General features: G+C 29.4%; 1 protein-coding gene across 1 annotated transcript in view; it reads right to left on the reverse strand.

Annotated features, from left to right (window-relative positions):
* LOC127809633 (uncharacterized) overlaps nt 1-15,891 on the reverse strand; it is a 127,899-nt gene that overhangs the window by 74,206 nt on the left and 37,802 nt on the right. The window lies entirely within an intron of this gene.

Below are 15,891 nucleotides of genomic sequence, written 5' to 3' on the forward strand. Positions count from 1 at the left end.
AATCTCTGCCATTGAGAGGGGGGGTTTGGGGGGCCTTAGGCATAGGCCTTAGTGGCCTATGCCTTGGGCCGGCACTGAATATGTATTATGTTCTATATTGCTAATCAATGGTAGTAGTTTATGTGTCAAGTCATAATCGATTAATTATATTTTTTTTTTAAAAATTAAAGATTTTTGTCACATATTCTTAACAATTTTAAAAAAAAATTATCAAGATATTTAACGACGTCACTACAAGAAAATTAGTGTTTAGTTACGGAACTATTTCGTTGCTAATTAGCGACGGATAGAGACATAATTTTCGTCGTTAATTTTTATAAATATTTTTTAATTTGGCGACGGAATTAACAACGAACAACCCGTCACTAAATTTAGTGACGGAATCAGCGACGGATAGGCTATCGCTAAAAAATAAAAGAAATTAAAAAAAAATAAAATTTAGCGATGGGTTAAACCCGTCGCTAAAAAATAAAAGAAATTAAAAAATTCAAATTAAAATTAAAATTTAATAACAAGGCCAAACCCATTGCTAAAAAATAAAAGAAATTAAAAAAAAAATCAAATTAAAATTTAGCGACGGGAATAAATCTGCCGCTAAAAAATAAAAGAAATTAAAAAAATTAAAATTAAAATTAAAATTTAGTGATGAGAAAAAATCCGTTGCTAAAAAATAATAGAAATTAAAAAAAAATTAAATTAAAATTAAAATTTAGTGATGGGGCTGAACCCGTTGCTAAAAAATAAATGAAATTAAAAAAATTAAATTAAAATTAAAATTTAGCAATGAGGATAAATTCGTCTCTAAAAAATAAAAAAATTAAAAAAAATAAATTAAAATTAAAATTTAGTGACGAGGATAAACTCGTTCATAAAAAATAAAAAAAAATTAAAATTTAGTGACGAGCCAACCCCGTCGCTAAAAAATAAAAGAAATTAAAAAAAATCAAATTTAGCGACGAGTCTGAACTTGTCGCTAAAAAATAAAAGAAATTAAAAAAATCAAATTAAAATTAAAATTTAGCGACGAGCCAAACCCGTCGCTAAAAAATAAAATAAATTAAAAAAAATTAAAATTTAGTGACGGGGCCAAGCCCGTCACTAAAAAATAAAAAAAATTAAAAAAAATCAAATTTAGCGACAGGTCTAAACCTATCACTAAAAAATAAAAGAAATTAAAAAAAATTAAATTAAAATTAAAATTTAGCGATGAGCCAAACCCATCACGAAAAAATAAAAGAAATTATCAAAAAATTCAAATTAAAATTAAAATTTAGCGACTGGTGAACCCCATTTGCTAAAAAATAAAAAAAGTTAAAAATTTAATTAAAAACTTTACATTTAAACATAACATAATTCTTTAATGCTAATATAATAATTAATAAAGTTTTTATTTGAATTAATAATTAAATAAAATTAAAATTAATATTCATTTCCCTTTACTAACATTAATATTAAAATCAATATCATTAAATAAGTTTGAGAAATTTTGGTGTATAAATATAATTTTGAAATATATGGAAGAGAATACTATAAATATATTTTATATACATCAATAAACAAGAAGACTTCCAGATTGATAGCTTGTGCGCGAAACTTGATCATGAGAGGTTGGGGGTTCGAATCCAGTAAAGAGTTTGAGATAATACCTGGGAGTAATATTCCGACGCTATCATGTGGCGAGCAGATCTGTTAAAAAGGAATCAAAAAAATAAATTTAAAATTAAAAAATAGCAATGAGAATGCATCTATTGCAAAAAATATATATATATAAATTTAAAATACAAAACTTTAGCGACGAGAACGCATCTGTTGCAAAACTTTAATAGTTCGATTCCAATGTGCAACACTTTTAATTATTGTTGGGATTAATATCCCAGCGCTGTCATGCGACGCGCTCATGAGAGGAGGGTAGGACCTGACACGCATTCAATTTTGGGGCATGCACTGAATTTAGCGAAGGAATTCGTAGCTAAAAAAATAACAAACTTTAGCAATAGAATAAATATGTCATAAGAAAAAAAGAAAATAAAATAAAAAACTTGTAATTTCAGAACATAATTTTTACACTTTAAAAAATGTGTAAAAATTTGAAAAAGATTTATAAAATATGAAATTCAAACTTTAATTTCACATTTTAGTAATTAAATTTATATTATTGACGCAATTTATTTAAATATACATTTTTAATTGTAATAACTGATATATTACGTTATTTTGATTACATCTATTTACTTGTATTTATCTTCTTCTTTTTTTACATATTAAAGTAAAGTAGTTGAATTAAATAAAAAATACATATATAAAAATAAATTTAGCTTAAAAATATAAATAAATAAGTGTAATTAAAAAACAAAAAATTAAAATGACTGTACAAAAAAAACGTAATAGTACATAAATTAAAATCTAAATGTGCCCTATATACACATACATTTTTTAAAGATATTGATATTCATTATTGAGTAATATGTTATCCTTTAGCGAATACCCATTTTTTTAAATGAATAATATGCAGATAAAATAAAAATAATAACCACGATATTTAGATGATACGTATGTTTCACTTGTTTTAAATTTCATCATTAACTATATGATGTCATGCTATATAATTCAGTAATTTAGTAATGTTGCTGAAATTAACGTTTAATAAAATATTAATGTGAAATTTATAAAATATTTAAATTAAATTTAAAATTTGATTTGAAAATGTAATATTTCTCAATTGAGATAATTAATATGAGAATTAAACTTCTCAGTGACAATATTTCTCAATTGATTGAAGGCATACAAAATAAATATATAATAATAAATGCAACAATAGTAATTGAAAATTTGTGTCAATTTAAAGCATTAGAGATAAAATATAAGAACTTGTAAGTTAAAACACTTGAACAATTGTAATGAATGTTCTCTAATCCCATAATTAATTAATGCTGCAGCATCTAAATATTTATAGTTAACAGTTGAACTACTGAAGACAGTTGAGCTGCATTAAATGCACTTGGAAGAAATAATTATTCTTTAGTATTTTATTTCTATTATTTTTTTCCTTAATTCTTTATCTTTTATACTTATTTTTTTAATTAATGTGAAGTCGTAAAATCAAATATCTATAAAAGAACTATATTAATTTTATTAGTTAAAAAATATATTAATTTTTAAAAATTTATTTTCCAACGACTAACAATCACTTGACATTAATTCTCCATCTACAATAGGTGACTGTCCGTCGTAGATGATTGTTGATTTTAGTTTCCTCTCAAAATACTTATCATTTTTAGTTTACAAAATATATGTAATTTTTAATTTAAATTAATTAGTAAAATTATATTTATTTATAACATAAATATTATTAATCATTTAAAAAATAAAAAAATACATTTTTATCTCTTCTTCTACAATTAATAATAAATTTACAAATTCTTAAAAAATATTTTATTTATTTTTTGGTCATTATTCTTTAAATAATTTTAATTGATTTATTTTTATTAATTTTTTTTCATTTTTCTTCTCTCTTGATTGTAAAATATTTTTTTCTTGATTAGTTTAATGTTGTAAAATTAAATAACTATAAATTAATTATATTTTAAAGTATTTTAAAAATATATATTTATTTTAAAAATTATATATTAATACATATTTTTATTAAAAGAATATATATATTTACATTAAATTCTCTCCCTGACAAGTGCCCCCCTTCCCTCCTCCCTATCTCTCTTCGATCCTTTCATCTCTTCTCTGTAATTTTATTCAGGTGTGCCTTTTCTCCTAATTTCATTTTCTCTTGCTTTATCTCTTCTTCGTTCCTCACTGTCTCACTCTCACTCTCATTGAAATCGCGATAGTGATTTTATTTGAGTGTATTTACATTCGAAGCTCATCAAGATTTGAAGGTATTTTTTATTTTTAGTTGTTAATTATTTAAAATTTAAATTACAATATTGAATGTTTGTTACATAATAGGTACTATTTGATTAATTGTTAAGTTGTAAATAGTTGTTAATATTAATATTTCTATTAATTATTTACATAATAGGCACTATTTGATTAATTGTTAAGTTGTAAATAGTTGTTAATGTTAGTATTTCTATTAATGTTGTTAACGTTAATATTTCTGTTAACTGTTAATGTTAATATTTATTATAATATTAATTAACTGTTATTTATTAATGTTAATATTTGTTAAGTAATGAATATAATCTGTTTATTTATATTTATTTATGTTATTTATGTTGATGAGTATTCACTAAAGTAATACTAACAGATTTATTTATAACAGAAATAATACTAACAGATTTATATTTATAACATAAATAATATTCTATCTACAACAGAAATAATAACAAATCTATTAGTATTATTTATAACAGATTATTTATAAATCTGTTATAATGCAAGAGACTGGTACTGGAAGTGGTTATCAGACTTACAATATAGATGAAGCGCTGAATGAAAATGCACAAGCATTTTATGACATGTTATCTACTACACAAGCTCCATTGTATTCAAACTGCGAAGTAGAAAGTGAACTTTCTGCTGCAGCTAGGATGTTGAGTATAAAGTCTGATTACAATATTCCGAAAGGTGGATATAATGAAATCATACAATTTATGCATCAAACAATGCCAACTGGTAATCGAGTGCCAACTGATTTTTAACATACCAAGAAATTGGTATCGCAGCTTGGTCTTGATTAGCAGAAGATTAATTGTTGTTCAAATAGGTGTATGTTGTATTACAAGGATGACGAATCCGAGATGAGTTGTAAGTTTTACGATCATTCTCGTTTTAAACCTGTAAGAAGTGAGAAATGAAAATTTAAACAAATTTCTTATAAAAAAAATGTGGTATTTGCCTCTCATACCCAGACTGCAGAGAATATATGCTTTTACGATTACAGCTGCGAGCATGAAATGGCATCATGAAAGTCGAAGGGAGCCTGGTATCTTGTCTCACCCGTCTGACGGGGAAGCATGAAAACATTTTAATCAGAAATATCCTAACTTCTCCGTCGATCCTAGAAATGTGAGACTTGGTCTTTGTGGAAATGGATTCACTCCATATGATAATTCGGGTCAGCCGTATTCTTGTTGGCTGGTTATTGTGACGCTATATAACTTGCCTCCTGAATCATGTTTGAAAATAGAGTTTCTTTTTCTGACTGCTATTATTTCAAGTCCATAAAATCCGAAAAATAAGATATATGTGTCTTTATAGCCTTTAATTGATGAACTAAAATTGTTGTGGTACGAAGGTGTTATGACTTATGATATATCAACCAAAAATAATTTTTTCATGAAGGCTGCTCTATTGTGGACCGTCAATGATTTTTCTGCCTATGGAATGTTATCTGGTTTGATGATATCGGGTAGATTAGCGTGTCTATATTGTATGGAGAAAACTAAATCTTTCAACCTCAAGTATGGTGGAAAGACGTTAATTTTTTACTGTCACAGACAATTTTTGCCTATGGATCATGCCTTCCGGAGAAATACAAATACATTTAGAAAAAAACAGAAGTCGATAATTCTTTTCCACCACCACGGTTAATTGGAGACACCGTTTTTTAGAGAGTGTAATTTTTCTTCTATCCTCCAGTTATAGGACTGTGCGATGCCTGGGTATGTATTGAGCACAATTGGACAAAATGAAGCATTTTCTGAAAATTGCCATATTGGAAAGATAATTTGATTTGACATAACTTAGATGTCATGCATATTGAGAAAAATATTTTTGACAATCTTTTCAATACAGTTATGGATTTGAAGGGTAAAACTAAATATAATACCAAGACTAGAATGAACCTTAAAGAATATTGTAGGCGCAAAGAACTTGAACTAATAGACCGTGGCGGGGGCAAATATTAGAAACCTAAGGCCCAATACACGTTCACAAGGGAACAAAAGTTAGTTGGGTTGAAAAGTCATGATTGCCATGTTCTCATAGAGCGATTACTTCTAACGACATTTGCAGCATTACCAGATCGAATTTGGAATTCGGTCACTGAGTTATGCTAGTTTTTCAAAGATATTTGCTCAACAATATTGAGGATTGAACACCTAGATGTCATGGAACAAAATATACCCATCATTTTATGCAAATTAGAGCGTATATTTCCCCCGGATGGTTTAATCTAATGGAGCATCTCCCAATGTATTTAGTATACGAAGCAAAGGTGGGGGGACCAGTACAATACAGATGGATGTATCCGTTTGAAAGGTTGAAAGGAACGTCTAGTATAATTTGAATCGTTAATTTTTAAAGATAATAAAATTCTTTTATATTGATGAGATTTTCGAATGATTTAGGTTTCTCAACACTTAAAAGAAGAAGGTCCGCAATAAAGCTCATGTAGAAGGATCTATATGTGAGACATATTTAATTGAGGAGACGTCCACATTTGATTCATATTATTTTGTACCAAATGTTCCATCAAGAAGAACGAGAGTCCCTCGAAATGACGATGGGGGAGATTCTTCATATCCACAAATTTTCATGTTCAATCATCCAAGCCATGCTGCGGGAGCAATGAAAGTCAGGTGGATGGATGAGAAACTATTTAAAGCCGCCAAACTATATGTCTTGTTGAATACTCCGGAGGTCGAACCTCATATCGAGTAAGAATTAAAATTTAAATGAATATATTTATAAGCTTATTCTTAGTTCATATTAAATTATTAATATATCATTTAAAATTTTCAGCATGTACACCAATCTATTGCGTCAACTATATTCAAATATCACAGACGCAGAAATAGACAAAGAAATCGAGAAACATTTTCCTAAATGGTTCCATTATCAAGTATGTTACTTCATATTAGATTATTTTTTAATTAAATTTTAAAAATACATTAAGTTATTCAAATATTTTCTCAGGTTAATTCGAATATTCAAGTTGTTACAGATCCATTAATTCAGAATATAGGATGACGACCGACTTCAAACGTGCGACATTGGTTAATGTATTTCGTGAATGAATATAAATTTCATACCGTCGAATGGAGTACTAGTAGATCTATTGAAAATTTTGGTGTTTGTGTGCTTGGGACAGGGGTTGGATCCTCAGAGACCTATTATTATAGAAAAATTAAAGATATTATTGAACTGGAATATGCAGGCCTACCAATCAAAAAGGTAGTTATGTTCAAATGTGAATGGTACGATCCAAGTCCTATGGGAACCAAAATCCACAAAAAGTATGGTATTATCGAGATTCGATCATCAAGAAAGTATAAGAAATAAAATCCTTTCATTTTTGCTTAACAAGCTGAACAAGTGTATTACACGTCATACCCCAGCACTTGCTGTGATAAATGTGATTGGATGGTTGTTATTAAAACAAAGGCACGACCTACAATAACGACTCCCGAGGCTAATATGGAAGAAACTTTTCAAGAGGATTAAATACTAGAACTCCAACAAATTGATCAAAATGATGACCTTAGAGGTAGTTTACAAGATTTAGATGGGATAGTCGAGAAAATAGATGTTTCAAATATTATTTAGCAAAAAGAAGATGATGTAGAGGAAGAATCTATATCAGAAGACGATGAAGAAGAGTTATTGTCTGATGACATAGATACTGATGAATTTGTAGAAGAAGATTGATATATTTATAAATACATGTGAATTTAAATATATATATTATGATATAATATCTTTTGTATTTTTTAATGTCTGTGACTTTGTACATTTTATCGTGTTTTTTTGTTTTATGTAATTTCAAAAACAGATATTAGGACATTCATCTCCTGAACCAAGTAGAAGTAGAGGAAGACATCGATCTTATAGGGACACACCTTCCCCAGATTCTAGTAGTGCTGGTTCACAGTCTTCTCATTCTGTTTCCACACATGCTGTTCCGTCTACTCCTTTATATCCTCAGCCATCGCACTCACATACTTTCGTTCCCATGCCTCAGTTCCAACAACCATTCCCCTCTATGCTATATCATATGGGTTATACTACATCCCACCCACATTCTACCTACCTGAGAGTGCACCACATTTTGTTCCCTATCCTGGGTCTACTTTTCATCCCATAGGAGATTCATATCTATACTCATTTATTCCGATACCACATGCACATCCTTCGACATCTTTTCCTACGTAGAATGTTGACTTGACTCCATCTGAGCCAATTAATACCGACCGAGCTGATCACCGAGTAGAGTTATCCTGTAATCAGAACTGTGATCAGTGAGTATCTTAATTATATTATTTTTAATTAATTTTTTGTGATTTTTTTACATATAAATGCAAACATGATAAATATTGGTTTTACAGTTTTTTTCCCTGAGGTTGGCCCACTAGGTGTACAGTCCAAGATTTGAAAGAGACAGTACACTGAAGCTTGGTTTCATTGGGATGACGTGCTTGAATTAAGACGACGGATGTGGCTAGACGAATTTAGGATAAGTTTAATTGCAATTCTTAATTATAGAAAGTTTCAATTTAAAATTGTATACATATTTATTCATTTTTAATTTCTTGTAGAAGGAGTTTTAGTGGCAACCCAATGAGAGTGATCGTATATGGATCACTTGAAATAAATTTGGTCGGAGAAGTTTTAGAAATAATTTGAACAAAATTAAAGGAGATGTAGATAAGAAGGAATGGATGGATCCGATGATGTGGCGAGCATTATAGGCCAAATGGGATGAAGATGAATACAAGAAGAGAGTAAAACAAAACAAAAAGAATCGCTTGGATCCATTCATTTCACAAAGAGACAAAGAAGGATGGTAATTAGTTTTTCTACTAATTAAATGTAAATTTTATAAATTTATATAATGGTTTATATTATTTTTTATTTATTTCATATATTTGTCATGCAGGCAAAGGAATTAGACCGCGAACCCAATGAATTTGAGATTTTTAGGAGAACCCACACTCGAAAGAATGATCAAGAACAAGAAATATGTGTTGATAATAGATCAAAGGCTGTCGTAGTAATTGTATTAAATTTGTACAATTTAATAAACATTACAATTTAATGATTTTTTCTTATTAGTTGATAACGTCAATATTTTAATTTATATAGGAGGCGCTCGAGAGATTAAGTGTAGAGGCATTTTCAGCATCAACCGGCGGTAGTGAGTCGTCCTTTCCACCTACAATTGATGAATGCCAGATTTTTTATCAAGCTGTCTTTGGTAGGAACAAGAAGGGTCATGTCTACGGTCTCGGCTCTCAAGGTAGGCAGTCCTTCCCGATTGGATCTGATAGCAATTCCAGTGGTTCATATGGTTTGTCGACAGAATTAGAACAAATGAGATTGAGGGTCACTTAGATGAACGAAGAGTTACATTATGCTCAAACCAAGGTCGTCGAGGTGGAAAATCAGCTGCAATCCACTGAGTCTCAGATGAATGCGGACTTTCATTCTGTTTGAACCGAGGTGACAAATGTGAGAAATGAGAATGTGCAGTTGCGTTAGTGGCAACAACAGATGATGGCGTGATAATAACAGATGAATAGACAAATAATGACATTACAATAACCTGGCTCGTCTTATCAACAACCTAGACCGTCGATTTAACTAGGACTGCGTAATCAGTTTTTTGATGATGACGAACAAAATGATGATGATTGTAACTGAATATTTATGAATTAATCAGTTTAACTTACAAATTCAGTTTTGTTATTTTAATAATTAATATGAATTTTGATTTTTTTAAAATAATATATATTTAATTTATAATAATTAATTAAAATAAAATGTTAATTATCATTAATTTCATTTATATATAATTTTTATTTTAAATAAATATAAAAGATAAAAAAATTGAATAATAATTAAATATGAATTTTTTTATAAATATATTTTTATTTATTGTAAATTTTTATTTTTTTTAATTTAAGTTAAAAATTTTATTTTTATTTTATCTATTAAAATTATTATAGAAAATAATTTAAATTTTTTTTTTGTTAGTTTTAAAATTTTTTATTTATATAAATTATTAATAATTTTAAAATTTTTACTTATATTTAATTTTTTTTTATTTTATAGCTGATCAGCGACGAGTTGTTTACTCGTCGCTATTAATTTTTTTTAAAAATAACTGATCAGCGACAGAAATGGGACCTGTCGCTGACCAGCGACGAGTTGGGGCCCATCGTTGAATCCGTCGCAAAACACCCCGTCGCTAAATTTTAGCGACGGATCGGCCCCTGTCGCTAAATCATCGCTAAAAAATTTAGCGACAGATTTTAATGTTTTAGCGATGGCAATTTCCATCGCTAAAACTCTAATTTTTTGTAGTGGACTTATTCATATATAAAATGAGAGTTATGAATAAAGATATGATCATTTATTAATTTATAAAAATAAATCATTAATTCCTTATTATACATAATAGATGTTATATAAATCTATTATTATAGCACTAACACTAATACTAACAGATTACATCATATAGACATGATAATAACTTGTGTTATGGCCATTTTATTTACATGGCTCGTGATTCATTCTATTCTGCCCATTTGTTAGTTGGCGTGGATATTAGGTTGTATAGAAAAATATTTTTTCAACTTACTTTTCAATAATTAACTTGCATTTTAGATTTAAAAAAAAAACAAAATCTAACTTTTAAATAAATATAAACAAGAGGGATAATCTGTGTTATGTATGTAAAATTAAAAAAATTAAAAGATTTTAAGTAATTATTCGTTTGGTTGATGTTTAACAATTACATTTTAATTTTTAGTCTTTTAAATAAAATTTAAATATGAGAGGGTCTTGCTATAATGATAAAAGTGTTCTTAAAATAATTATAATTGTGTAAGTTGAAAATTCAAATATTATTGCTTACTTAGTTATAAAAGATATTTTATAAATTTGATTTATTAATAGTCATAACATCAAAAGATGATGTTTAATTATATTATAATAACCCATGCTATTTATATACCATAAAATAAATATAAAATTTTAAATAAAAATTCATAGGATGTCATTTGATAGTTATACTTAATTTGTTTTTAAAAAAATTTAAATGACTTATAATTTAAAAAATATAATCTTAAATATTATTAATAGAATTTCTTAACTACTATTTATGATTATTATATTTTTAATTAATTAATGACAAACTATATTTAAACAACTCAATTATTGAGATATTAAAAAAGTTGGCACGTAAGAGGCTCAGAGCCTATAATATTGTATGCCTATACAGGTTTTTTATCTTAAATATATTTTAGATATGTTAATTGTTTATATAGCTTTTTTAACTCATACATATAAGTTTTGTATGTTTTAAATAATTATATATATTTTTGTTCTTATGTATTTATCGTACGATAGATCACTTGCTCATGTGACACTAAAAATGTGTTTGATTGCATACATTTATCATAGAAAATATGTAATTATTATACATTTTCTATAAAAATTAATCAAACACTCTTAACTTTTCTATGAAAAAATATGTATAGTATAAACATTTAAAGTTTATTTCCATGAAATTCATTTTCCATTAGGGTGGAATGATTTTTGTTTTCTAGACAATATTAGCTAAAATTAAATTCTAGATAATACAAGCAAACATATTGATAGCATTTAGGTGGAAAAGAAAGTGTTTTCCAACTTACATGGAAAACAAAAGCCATCTCCCCCTAGATGGAATTTTCCATGGAAAAGAACCAAAAACAAGCTTTAATGGTTGTACTGTGAAATTCAATTCCATGGAAAATATAGTGTTTCAAACACTCAAGATGGAATTCAATTCATTGGATGAGACATTTTTCAAGCTATCAAACACACCCTAACTTTTTTCTTGGGCAATAAACAAATAATATATTGACAAAACTATATTAATAAATTTATAAAAACCTGAAGAATACATATGGTAACACTAAGATAAACATTTTTTAGTCTTTTGGCTAGAATACTAAAGTGGGTATTTAAATTAACATAAATTGCAATTAAACTTTTTTTTTTTTTTGTAATTTGAGTTACTTATAAAGATATTTTTTTGTAGTTTAAAAGTGTCTTTAAAAGTCTCTATGATTTAAAATTTTACTCAAACACCTGGAATTTAAATATATTTTTGAATTTCTATGATTTAAACATGTCAACAGAGGGGTTTTTATAATTTATGTTTTTTTTTGCTCGAATATCTCATTTAAAGACTTTTTAAATTAATTTAAGGATGTCTAAAAAAATAAAAAAACCTCATTAAAATTTTGTATATAAATAATTTAAATCACATTAATACAATTCACCCTTTAAATTAATAACTTAACTAAAAACTTAAAAAGTGTATTTAATATTAGGTCAAAGATATTTCCAACCCGACCCGACCCGACCCGCCCAACCTGACAGCTGCGTTGGCAACAAAACCGCAACCTGACCGTCGTCTGGAAGGGGATTCAAACTTACTGAGGACAAGTTTTGGCGGGAAATCGAGATACTGCTGTTATATAGCCGGTTTTCTGTTATTCTGTTTTCCTTCAACTGAAGAGTTCCGCGGTTTCTCTAAAGCCTCAAATCCGACCTTCAACTGAAGAGTTTCGCTGTTAGGGCTAAGTTCACTCTTCAACTTCTCAGGTGATCTCTGAACTTCGACGTGCAATCTATACGTCGATCGATTTTTCTGATTCTTTTTGTAACGTCGCAATACGCAAGGAATGATGCTGTCCGATTCATTTATTCTTTATCGCTTTCCTGTTTTATTTGCATTTCTTCAAATTAAGTTCTGCTTTGTTTCCATTTCTTCAATTACGTACTACTCTCCTGAACTTGCTTTTGGAGCAGATGAATGATTTTAGAATTGATTTATTTTTCTAATTTTTAGTTAATATATTTGGCATAAACGACAAATTAACTGGAGGCTACTGCTTCTTTACTGTCAGTTCCTGTAGATCTACTTGTAGGGGTTGAGATTCTCTCGGTTTCTGCATCTGATCAGTCCGTGAGGATAGCCTAGTAACAAGAAATTGTGTTGAAAGTTGTTTTTGATTGCGAAAATTTAGATGTATCATTCTCTGCAGTGTTTTATGCGTACATCTACACCTAAATAAATGGATACTAGAACATGGAAAGAGAACTGAACCCTAACTTACAAACAGTATCGAAAAGGCTTCCAAGAAGATTTTAACTTCCCTATTAATTTTTCTGGTAGAAGTAAGTTTTGGACTATTTAGTGTTCAGGACAATGTGCACAAACCAATTACAGGATTAATGAGATATAAATTTTCCTATTTCCACTTTGAAGAATGAATCCTGCACTAACCTTCCTAATGATAATGAGAGACAGAAATTCACATCAAGATTTACTGTTGCCGTTTCATTTTTATTTTCATGTTGATAGCTATCTTATTGAGTTATTTCTCCTAAGTAACTAATGGAATATACTTTTTGATTCTCTAGATTTAAAAAATGTTCCATTATTGTTGTCATTGCATGCCATTCTCAAGTTTTTTTGAATTTTTTGTCTAACTTATCCACTTCACACAAGTTGCTTGGTTTTTCTAATCTTTGTGCTCATAAATGATGTCATTCTTTATGTTTCTATATATTTGTATGTGAAGTGGTCTACTCTATTTTTTATTGTTTGCCTTGTTAAAGTGAGCATTTTTTCTTACATTTTCTCTTATCATATTTCTTATTTGTTTTTTTACTTAGTCAAGTTCTTTTATTTTTATTTTTGTAGGTCTTGCAAGAGTTGACCTGATAGCATGGATGATAAGGTAGAGAGAGAGAGAGAGAGAGAGAGGCTTTGGTTAATTTTAAATTTTCTAATGATTACCTCTCTTGCAATCTGTGATGCTGCTTGATTGACAGTACATAGGTATTGAGAAGATTGCAGAAGGAGGCTATGGTGTGGTTTACAAATGTTTTGATACTGTGAATGCAAAAATAGTCGCCGTTAAGAAGATTATCGTCCCTGATGATCTCAATGGTACCCCAAGCTGGTTAATAAGGGAAGTCTCTATTCTGAAAGAGATGGAGCATGATAACATTGTCAGGTTCACTCCTCACTTTACATGACAAAGCCTAATAATTGCCCTTATTTATTCTTAGGTAGTTTCATTTTTGTGGTACCACTTGCTTTCTATTGGTTTTACCTTGTTCACAGGTTGTATACCTTTTTTTTATCACGTATGCATACGTTGAACCCTAATTTTCAGTCATCTCTTGCACTTTAGGCATTTCCTGGTTAATTTTACTTGTATGGCGCCTGATATATATATCTCTTGTTATGTGATGAGATCTGTAACAGGTTGCTGGATGTCTTGAACAAAGACAACACTGTTTATCTTGTGTTTGAGTATCTGGACCTTGATCTCTTTTCATTTATGATGAGAACAGAGCTACCTAGGAATTCACATGTCATAAAAGTGGGTGAGATCTATACATATGATGTGAATGCTTGTGGTTTTCCATTTTGTGTTATGAGATTATTGTAAGAACCTTTAGGCATGGACATTGGAATCAGTAACAGAATGTTGTTGTCTCAGCAGAAAATGATACTTTCTGTCTTGCAACTGTTTCCAAAAACAGGGTTAAAGCAATGGAGACATTTGCCACTCAATGCTTGTCACATCACATTGTTTAATTGCAGTATGTTAGCAAACAAGGCCAAGCAAATGTTTGAAAATTATCTGATTATATTCTTTTTCAGTATTTTTAATGTAACTAACTCAACTAACAATAACAAGTATAGAGTAGGAGGGATGTATAAATTCCCAGAGACTTAAAGTCCAAATAATGTAACAAATTTCCAGCTAACTTCAAAGGGGAAGGAGGAGCATGTGGACACAGTGCTAGATCATAGTTGTCCAAAGCATGCCAGAGGCATGCCTAGGCTTAAAGCTCAACTGAGGGTGCCTCACTCTATGAGGCACACACCTAGGCTCTAAGGTGTGTGCCCCATGCTGAGGAGGAAGGCACATGCCTTTTGCGCCTATGTCATAATTTTTTTGTAGGACTTGTTTAAATCTGATCTGTAATAACTAAGAAAAAAAATTAAAAGAAATTTGAGAAAATATAAAAACACCATATTAGCTATCTAATAAGTGTGTGCCTCACATCCAAAAGGCTCATGCCTACGCCTACTGCCTTGCACCTCACATCAAGGCTCCAAAAGCTGCTGTGCCTCGGTGCCCCTTGAGCCTTTGACAGCTATTTGCTAGATTAAAATACTATGTAAACCATTAAGTGGTTAATGTTTCATATGGTTTATGATGAAAATTATAATGCTATTAATTAGCTATAAACAATTTAGTTGTTGCTTCATTTTTCTACCATCTCCTTGCAGGACTATCTGCATCAGATTCTTTGTGGTGTAGCTTACTGTCATGCACATAAGGTTCTTCACCGAGATTTAAAACCTCCGAATTTACTGATAGATATGCTCACAAACAGAGTGAAGCTGGCAGATTTTGGATTTTCTAGAGTAGTTGCCATTCCCTTGAAGTCATATACCAATTGGGTATATTAATAACCACATATTACCATTCTTAGCCTGCTTTTAGCTTTAATCTGCTTTCTCTACTGCTGTCTGTTGGATTATCAGCTTGGTTTGGTGTAGGACTAATTTAAGAATTATGCTGTGATAGAAGACCCATACAATTCCATTACCAAAGACGGAATAAGCAGGGGCAGAATAGCGATAAGGGAGAGGAAGAAAGAAACAAAAGTGGTTAAAGGGCATTATGGGGAGAGCAAGCAGGTGGCATGTGTGTACAATAGATTCTGTTAGAGGAGCATAGCTAGAGCAACATATGAATAGGGAAGAGAGTAGAATAGAAAGGTATTCGGGAGTAAGGGAGATATTGGGAGAGTGTGGACCTCTTGAAAGTTCATTTTTCCTTCATTTACTTACTTTTTCCAATGTAATTCTCTTCATTTTACAATAAATCAAGATAGATTATCTTCGATAAT

This window comes from Diospyros lotus, chromosome 9 (assembly GCF_014633365.1).
Source record: "Diospyros lotus cultivar Yz01 chromosome 9, ASM1463336v1, whole genome shotgun sequence".
Lineage (NCBI taxonomy): Eukaryota > Viridiplantae > Streptophyta > Magnoliopsida > Ericales > Ebenaceae > Diospyros > Diospyros lotus.